Source organism: Mchenga conophoros, linkage group LG10, assembly GCF_057382185.1.
Source record: "Mchenga conophoros isolate Kocher_MC1m ecotype Shallow Benthic linkage group LG10, M_conophoros_male_GT1.1, whole genome shotgun sequence".
NCBI classification, from domain to species: Eukaryota; Metazoa; Chordata; class Actinopteri; order Cichliformes; family Cichlidae; genus Mchenga; species Mchenga conophoros.
Window position 1 is genome coordinate 27411595 of NC_140535.1, and position 10785 is coordinate 27422379.

Consider the following 10785-nt stretch of genomic DNA (forward strand, 5'->3'; position numbering starts at 1 on the left):
GAATATTGTAATTTTAAATCAATACTATGTTTTAGCACAAATACTCTGGTTTAGCACAAATATTATAACATAGCAGAAATACAATTATATAGCAGAAATGCTGTATTTAGAAAGAAAAATATAATATAGTAGAAATAGTGTGATTTAGCAGAAATACTCCAATATAGCATAATAACAATGATTTAGAACAAATACTATGATTGAGCAGAATAGTAATAACTTAAGTGAAAATACTAGAAAAGTAAGATGACAAGCTGAAAAAAAAAAACGGAACATGGTTAAGTTCCCTCAAAACTAATTATTGTTCACCTGTGAAAAAAAAAAAAAGAAATAAAAATAAATTTAAAAAACAAGAAGGAACAGCCAACAGATACACACAAAATCAAATATGTATACACAAATGCACAGAGAGAGAGACACACGTATGGGCAGAAATCTGTGCCATCAGAAACTGAATTTGAATAAGTTCAATTTGAATTTGAATTGCTCAGATTGAATCTGAATTGTAACTTGAATAAATGCTTTTGAAAACTGAATTTGAATTAGTCTAAATTGAAATTGAATTTATATTTTGAAAATGAATTGATTTGCTTTGAAACTGAATTTTATCCTTTAAAAATTCAGCTCTCGAATAATTTCAGTTTCACTTCTCACCATTCAGTTTCAGTTCTACAATTCAATTTCAGTTCCAAAATTCAGTTTTTTGGAACTTACATCCGGTTCCGGTTCAAGCACTGATTAATAGAACTACGTTTTACTAGCGGACCGAAAGTGTTACTGACGGGAATCTACAGCATGTTGAGCTGAATTAAGACTTCAGAAGTCATTCGTCATGTCGAATGACCAGCGGATAAACTCTCAGGTTGGTAATAAATGTATTACATGTATAAGAACAAGCGTCATGTTAACAAATGATGGCCGTAAGGTAACTTTTGTGCTTATTGTAGCTGCTAGCTAAAAACGGTAATTTAGCGTAGTTTGCCCTGAATTCAGCTTTGACAAACAAATATGATCGACTGTTTCTAGTAGAATTCCAAGGTTGTCATCTTGTACCCTCTCAGAGTACCCCCTCTGTATGCTTGCAGAGACCCCTACAGTAGGGAAACATGCAAAACAGTGTCCAAACCTTTGTGTTTTAGCTTTATTTATGTCTTGCACAGCATCCCAACTCTGTAGCTAACTTAATAACTTTAGCTAAAGTGAATAGTTAGTCTAATTCATTAGTGCAGCACACACACACACACACACACACACACACACACACACACACACACACACACACACACACAGGAGAGAGAAGCAAGCTGCTGAATTTGAATCCACCAATCAGAGAGGCTGTGCACTTTTTCCCGCCAAAACAGGTGCACGCAGCACAGAGAGAGACAGGATTTTTGCAGTCTATTTCTCATAATGACGACTCCCCTCAAACAAATGACCATAATTTCCTAACCGTAGGGGCTAGAACGGTCATTCTTACACCGTTTTGTTCAGAAGAGATGGGGGGATCTTAAAGTGTTGACAATTTATCATTAAAATATGAATTATTAAAGATATTTGACTTCTAATGCACCATAACTGAGTAGAGCAAAGCAAAAACTGCCTTGACTTGCCCTCAAACAACGCTTTCTAACTCTAAATCTATTTGGAGTATCAATATCATTCTTTCACCATAAGAGACAGCAGGCTTTGGTAAACAATCATGGAAATTTTCCGGTCTCTGTGGAAATCCATTAAAAAGATATGACGAGAGAAAAAAGTGGTTCATTTCCAGAGTTTGAAATCTGAAGAAATCTGAGCGAAGGACGAATTTCCTACCCTCAAACAAGTCTAACTCATTTCAGAACGGTAATAGGTGAGAAAGAAATTCTTGAATTGTGAGCGTCAGGAGTGTCTGAAGATATACTGGGACAAGCCTCATGTCTTAACTTCGCTTCGTTAAGGAGATATGACGATTCGAAAATGCCTCTCATTACAGAAATCAAGCGGTGATTTTGAACAAACTCTCCATTGACTTTCTATGGAGAGTTTTCCGACTTTCTGTTGGTCTGAGGAGATTTGCCAAAATTCTATAAATTCCACAACAATGATAGTGACATTTTCAGAAAGCCAGCAAAAATACCTACGTTTTGATGTATAATATGTGGAAGTTGAGTGAAATTTGAGCAAGTAGCAAGAAGTTGTTCGGACATGAAGAGAAGACTGCGAAACCTTCAGTGGCACACTGGAAGCCAAGTGCATAGCAACCATAACAACGCATGTATTTTGTGAAAAATCACAATTTTGCAACTCAAAACTTTAGGAGGCATAAAAGTAAAACGGTAAAAGATTTGAAAAAGCTGAATCATACCTGAATAGCCCAATAATTTGAGAACATTTTAAAGTTTGAATGGTTGTTCTACGTGAAAATATGAGGAAGTAGTTAAGTTTCAAAAACAAGCAAATTTTAGCAGAATTGCAGAAGTTTCCCATTCATTTCAAATTAAAGGAAAAAAGCTTAATATTTTAAAAAGTATAATAGTGAAAAATACCAAAAGACATAGCCATCATTAGCAGAAATAGCAGAATAGTTTAAAATTTGAACGGTGAAAATCGGCTGAAAATTGTGGAAGTAGATCCACGGTGAAAAGTGTACGGAAACACCAAGAAGGAACTCAATAGTGTGGATGCTTAAAGCATCCACACAATTAAAAATGCATGCAGTGGAAGAGTTTGGGTCTTATGAGGTTAAGTGCAGTATATTTCAAAATATAGATATTTCATCATATTACCACAAACCATCCAGCTTTACTGTTATGTTTGACCATAACCATGAAGGTCCTATTTCTTAACCAAGCTTCTTTTGTGTAAGTGAATTGTTTTATTCCTGTGAGTATTATTCAAAAGTCCAACACCATAAACAGGCTTGCTCAGAAGACTCACTCATCATTTGGTTTAATGTCCCTTAGCAAGTTGCACCTTGGCCAGATGCTTTTGGTATCTATCACCAAGATTCTGGCATAATTCTGGATCAATATTTGATCACTACTCTTGGCAGAATTGGGTGCTTTTAAGCACAGTTCACAAATTTTTAATAGGGTTGATGTCAGGGGTTTGGAAAGCACCAAACTATGTTCGAGTTCCAACCGTCTAGCTCACTGGTGTCGAACTCCAGGCCTCGAGGGCCGGTGTCCTGCAGGTTTTAGATGTGTCTTGATCCAACACAGCTGATTTAAATGGATAAATTACCTCCTCAACATGTCTTGAAGTTCTCCAGACCCCTGGTAATGAACTAATCATTTGATTCAGGTGTTTTGACCCAGGGTGAGATCTAAAACCTGCAGGACAGTTCAACACCCCTGGTCTAGCTGGTTTAGCTGTTGCTGGTCTAGCTGTTGATTTGAGTAGGTGAAGTTGAGGAATTTAGAGGTAGTTATCTTCCTTCATTATTCCATCTACTGTGTGCAATGTACCGCTGACAGCAAAACAGCTCCAGAGCATGACGCTACTACCAGCGTGCTTGGCAGCTGGTACTGTGTTCTTAGGTTTAAAAGCCCCGCCTTAATTCCTCCAAGCATAGCTCTTGTGTGGTCAAATAGCTCAATCTCTGTCTTGTCTGACCATAAAACATAAAGCAAATGTTAGTTGAGCTTGAAGGTGTTGATTTTGGAGCAGGGGGTTCTTTCTTGGTGGTATAAAACTGGCTTTACTGTGGACGGTGATGCTGTTGTTCCTGCAGTTTACAGGAGCTTGAGCTTCAGTAATTCCTGTGTTGTTCCTAAACATCCTAACAAATTTCCTCTAATGTGACAATTTGGCTTTTTTCAAGACCTCTGCAAAGTTGTGACACATCTAAATGACTTGTACTTGCACACAGTTTGAATCTGGAGTTGTTTAGAAATGGCTCCAAGAGACCTTCTCAGTTTGTGTAAATTTGCAGTTCTCCTTCTTAGAGCTTCACTGAGTTCCTTGGATTTTCCCATTGTTCTGAGTATTTGTCAGTCCAATAGGTGCCGTCAAACAAATCCTTTTTATACTGCAAAGAGAAACTGCCAGCTGCAGTCCATTATGATCACTAACTAGCGGTTAATAGACTTCAGCCTTGTCAAGTTAAAAGACATTGTTTTGAGCAGCACTTATTGAGTGCATGTATATATTTGAGCCTGTAAGTATAATTTTGACCCTGTTTGAATGAGAGAAAATCCAAAATAAATTAAAACTCAATTCTTGTTGTTTGAAGCCATTAAAGATGTATGCTGTGCAATTATTTCACTCTGGAAAAATAACAGTCCAAAGAAGTCATTTAAAGCCCCAAATGACCATGACTTTCATGCCCATGATGAGTGTATGCAAATTTCAGACAGCTGTTCAACAAACTTCAGACACCACTGTGGATCCACGTGGCTGGCTGTTGTATTGCGGCTGCTTCTCTGTGCGATAAGCAGCTCTGCTGTTGTCCCAGTGTTAACTCAACATCCTGTGTCCACACTCTCTTCCTGGCCTTATCGTACACTGTGTATCTAGACGGAATTACAAATACTTCCGGAGGTCAGTAGATAAAGTAGATAAAGTCGACCAACAAACACTGAACTAAACATAAAATGACAACAGCCAGTTACATGTAGTCCAGGGTTCAGTGCTGCTGCAAACAGTTAAACTTTAACCCGTGATAAACGGAGGATTTGCTCCATGACTCTTGTGTGTTTATTGATCAGAGTGTTACTGCAGAAGTCCCATAAAGAAGTCCAAGTTTTGTCCCATTTAAGGTTTAAGACACTAAAGGCACAAGAAGGAAGACGTAGATCATAAACGGCCTACCTGCAGAGCGCTTAAAACTAATGACCACAAAGTGCTGCAGACTATTAAAAACTACTACAATAAAAAACAGAGACAGCATTATTCAAACTAAAAGCAGCAGCATTCAAATTGCAAATGGTTTACAGCCCTGACACTTGAGCTTTGAGCTGAGCTCCTCTGTCAGTGCATCATATTGTACTGTTTTAGTGTGTCAGATGCATTAAACACAGGTCTGCCTGGAGTTCCACGTTGTTCAGATATACTCAACCTATTGTCTTTCAGAGAGCATCAAACACTGCTCTGCTCTCCAAGGTGTTGTTTGGTCACTCTGTGAAGTAGCAAGATGTGGCAATAGCTAAACAAGCCTCTCACGATCTGTTGGCGTCACGTTTAAATGCTAATTCGAAGTACTTTTGGCAAAGGGCACCTTCTGCGAGTAAACATCTGTTAGCCATAAAGATTAATCCAGTCAATTAAATGAAATATTTATGTTTATATTTCCAGTTTTAATTTTACAACAGATTTGGGGCATTAGGATTTAAACAATTTGGGACTGCTGTCGCCGAAGCTTTCCTGAACCAAATAGAAAGCAGGCGATAACAGAGACACAACTCCTCAAACTAAACCAAACGTTGAAAAACTTAGTCAAACATTTCTCTCTTCTTCTTTGAATTTCTGCCCGTCAAAAAAATTCTTTATCCCATTGAGAATTTGTTAGTTTATATCTCTCAGGTAACCAGGAGACTTTGAAAACTGGGAGGCTGTTTGGAGTTGATATGATACCATTTTTGGGACTGACAGCCTTAAATATTTAGGCTGCTCGAGATGAGAGAAGGTTATACAGATGACGAGTAAAGAAGGGCGAGACAGATGTTGACAACAGTGTAGTTTATTTTGCCGATGAGACTTTTTTTGTCTCCTTGTGGAGTCTTAGTCCCTTCATAACAAATATGATCCTTTGATTATTGAACTTTGCCAACCGATGATAGCTGCTGTTTATTTAACAAATACAGACCGGAATTTGCTGAAAATGTATCCTGAAGATGTTGTGCTTTCTGTTTAAAACGCAGTAACAGATGAGGATGTGGGTCACAGTTGGCACGGTGGAGCACAATCACAGCTGGTCTCTTCAAACGTTGGATTTTCCTTACTTGAACAGAAGATCTCTGACATTTCAGGAAAACTGTGGTTTGTGAGGCGTGTGAAACTGGAGAAAACAATAAGAAATAAAGGAGAAGAAAAGAAATTGCTCTGTTTATAAACCACAGAAGAAAAGCTGATGCAAGCTCGACATCCTGTTGAGATAAAATTACAGAAAATTACTGACTGGAATCAGATAATGCGTTAGATACTCAAGTACATTGGGAACAACAGTTGGCAGGAACAATAAACTTCTGTTTGGTTTCCTCTGTCCTTATTTTTTATATTGCTTATTCATCAACTGACTTCAGGAAACTTCATCTTTCATCTGAGCTGAACTGGTTTCACATACTGAGTAGAATAACAACCCGACTGCTTTTAAAAGTTTGCATGTTAAGTTTTATTGACTGAACTTTCTTGAGTTCAGTTAATTGACTTGGTTTTATATTTCCACGTCATGCAGGGCAACTTTAAATATTGTTTTCTAGTTCACTTACCCAGAGAAAAATAAGACAATAGAAAAGTTTTGCAAGAAAGAAAAATGAACTTTGTAATACATTTCAGTAGCAGGAAGGTCATTCTTTATGAAAGGTTCTCGGCTCTGCAAGCTGATGCTGTGAGCACTGTGTTAGCACAGCAACACTCTCAAAGTTGACTGATGCTGGTTGCTCAAGCAACTAAAATCTCTTGAAAAAAAAGTGACATTTTTGCAAACAATCCTTTCTCTGTTACTAACAAGCAGCGCTAAAGCTGATGGCACATTCTTACCCTTCTGAAACTTCCTAAAGGAAGTCTTTCTACAGCTGCAGCCATTACTTAGGGTAAAAAATTCCTTCATTGGGAGACAGTTATAAAAAATGTTGATTTGATGTAAATAGCTTCAGAACGAGCTTACTGGAATGGAGAATATGTGCTTTAGGGAAAGATGGATGATTTAGAGAAATTTAAACAGCTCTTTTAAAAAGACCCATAATTGCTGGTCTGACACATTCACCTCATGGGAAACAACATGTCCATTGCCCAAAAAATAAAGGGAACACTTGATCATCACAGTATAACACAAAGCCCGTTAAACCTAATGGATATCAGTCTGTCCTTTTAGGAAGCAGAAACTATTGTGAATACATTTTAGCTGTTTTGATGCAAATTAAAGCAATAACAGTGTCCTGGAGAGACAACAACGAGACAATCCGATGGGTTGGCACATCCCTATGTTCCATCAAATTGTTTGCTGTGTCTTCCAGTACACTATAAAGAGTGTGGTAAGCTGGACAGGGACATAGAAGGACACAAACCCAACAGCAGGACTGACCTCTGCTCCTTTTTGCAAGGACGAACATAAGGAGTACCGTCCTACAAAATGACCTCCAGTGGGCTACTCATTTGCACGTTCTTGTCCAAAGTGTCAGAAACAGTCTCCATGAGGGTTGCGTGAGGTCCAAAAGTCCGTTAGCTGCTTGTTGAGTTGCATGGTATTGGCCTGCGTTCACACATCCTGATGAAGTCTCTCCACAGGTTGAGAAAGAACACGCTGAAAAGGGTAACATGTGCTGTAGGGAAAACATGGAATTATAGAAATCTGAACAACTCTTGATAGCACATACACAACAGCTGATCTTTTAAGTTGTTATAAGCTGTTACACGCCTCTTTAAAAACAGGTGAAATGGATTCATAATTGTTTACATAACATGATCTGTGTAATATCCCTGAAATATAACTGACCTGGCGTATAGTGCACCGATCAAGTGTTCCCCTAATTTCTTTTCGAGCAGAGTAGACCTCCAAGCATCCTGCATCTTGCCTTCTTATGTGTTCATAAAGTTAAGCATTTGCTTATTGTAATGAGAAGCCAAGTAACACTGGCCTTGCTTAGCAGCACCTAAAAACATGATTGTCAGTAAAGCTGGAGCCTGGAGCTTTCGCATTAGCAGCATCAACAGTTTATGTGGCTGAATGGAAGCTGGATTTGCTGTCAGAGTAACACAGCGCAAGCTGGACCCTTGCTGACTAATCAGACAAATGGAGAAGGAAGTCAGTCAGCAGATATGCTGCCCGCTGAGTCTAACGCTGCACTCACACCCAGTAGAAAAACCCACCAGCACCTCTATTTCAAATCCATAGTGTTTGTCATGTGGAAAGTTAGACAAGGTGATGACACCACAGATGCCAAAATTATCCATCTGCTCTTTCTGCACTCTTCTAACACACGCTCACCAGGGAACCCCTGAGCAGCAGTGTCGCATATTTTAACTCTAATGTAAATACAGTTGTTGTTTTTTTGTTTTTTTAGGTTCAAACGTGATAAACAAACATTCAGTGACCCCAACAGTTTTCCATTGATGCCAGGTCAATGAAGGTTACACTGAAACACGTGTACACACACACACACACACACACACACACACACACACACACACACCACACACACACACACACACACACACACACACACACACACACACACACACACTCAGATATCAGGAGTTAAGCAACCACAAACCACAAATTGAACAGATTGTACTGCAGTGATAAGGAGTTTCTGTTTGTTTGTAGCAGACATGTAGACGTGTTTGCCTGAGTGTGTTTATAGTTTATGTGAACCCAAACGTGTCACATTGAAGATATTAATGTAGGAACATAATTCAAGAAGTCCTTAACACACCCAGAAAGCCTGAAATGCTGACTTTAAGAAATGTGATTGCATGTAAAAAAATTTGTCATTTTGTTGCACAAAATGTTAAATTTAATGCAGTCTGGTCAAATCAAATGTATACATTTACATCATGTTTGGAGTTCATCTTTGTCCCTAATATTGTGACAAAGAAATAGAGCTAATTGTGCCTTTGCGCATTTGTGCGGTCATATCAAGCAAGCTGCTAAACTGTAACTGTAACCCGATGCACTTTGTGCAGGTCTCAGGCCTGTGTGATGATAAATCTGATGAGATGCTCTAAAAGGCCTCAGCTGTCTTAATTTCTTTCTAGAAGATAAAAATGTGTCATTAGATACAAAGAGGATGAGCTTGACCGCATTTTCTACTATAATGCAATTCTGACTCATCCATTGTTTCCTCCAGCAAAGCAACACATAGATACAATAGTGCTACTTACAGTGGATGAATTTTTATATCTTAATACTATGATGTAGATAAACCTTACACCACAGTGTATTCGGCCCCCTTGAACTTTTCCACATTTTGTCACATTACAGCCACAAACATGAATCAATTTTATTGGAATTCCACGTGAAAGATCAATATAAAGTGGTGTATACGTGAGAAGTGGAATGAAAAGTTCAAGGGGGCCAAATACTTTTGCAAGCCACTGTATGGTAACTTGACCTGCATCTTCATGGAAATGTCACTACAGCTGAAAAGAAGTATAATTCATTGTTATTGGTTCACATGTCTGAGGTGCTTCTGCTGCTTCCGTTTCAGGAACTTTTTTGCAGCCTAAATTTTCTCGTTCATTTGTCTCAGAGATTCATACACAAGCGCTCGCCAGCACTGGCGCCAGGCTCACAGAGCGCAGCAATGGTGAAATGGGTGTAAATTCCAAGTCATTACATAAAGACACTCTTTTATGATCCCTTAGTGTTGCATTTAAATGGACTGGGTATTCTTAAGTGGTAAAGGGGTGTATTTGAATCTAAACCACAATGTTTTCAGAACCCGAACCAAGCACTTTAGATGCCTGAACCTAACCAGCAAGTGAAAAAGCACAAAGCAAGCTCCCAAAATATGTCTCCTGGTTGAAAAAGAAAAAATTTCTAATTCATCTCCTTTAAACAGCTAGAGGACCTTAAGATGACAAAAATAATTTCCACTAACAAATTCCCAATGACTGTTGTCTTTGAAAATATACTAAACAAAGCTTGACTTTGTTCTTGTGAACCAACCACAAACAAGCAAAATAATGCGTCTGTAGTTGGATATATGTTTAAATGCTAGCAATAAGCCTTCAAATCAGATGTGTTCAGTGGAGGAAATGAAACCCCTAAAGACTCTGAACCTTCACAAAGTACTACCCGCTTTGGAGGACATTTGTGGAACAAGGATCTAAACATTATTTAGGTTTGTCCTGTGAAGGTCCTTCAAACCAAGGAGATCCACTAGAAGTGAAAAGAATAGTGAAATAATGCCTCGTTGCTCATAACAGAGCAAACAAATTAATAGTTGCTGTCTAAAGACAGTTTATGCTTTATTTCTTAATATTTTATATGTTAGTATTATATTTATATATATAAATATATAGGTGGTACATAGCACACCAGACCCTCAACACAGAAAATTTGCTATTTTCTTGTTCTTTGCTTCAAAAACACACATGAAAACCAAATTCTCTTCACAACTAATATCACACATGGATAACAGCCCTTCAGCCAGAGACGCTTATCCTGCAGACTGAGACCTTTATCAGCCGGAGCAGGAATGGAGCTCAGAGATTACAAGAGACTCAACGGGCGATCGCGATTTATTGTACACAGGAGATAAGACGCACAAACACGACTGCATACATGCACGGACCACACACAGTGTACACAGCAGATATCGCACACACTGACACATAATCATGTTCACACTCACAGACACAGGAATCACACACACACACACACACATGCACACTTCAAAAGCCGTGGCTGGATGGGATCAGCGCTGCCCTCGCCTCCCTCCTCTTAACCTTTAACCTCCATCTCTTCATTCTTCTGTCTCGCCGTCTATGTTCCCGTCTCTGTCTTTCATCTTTCTCACATTTGTTTCAATTTGCTGTCGTTTTTGCTTTTCTCAGTGTCTATAGCATATTCCACACCCAATTTTTTTGTCAAAGTTATTACTTTATTTTTTAGTTTAATGAGAATCGCCAACTCCTACA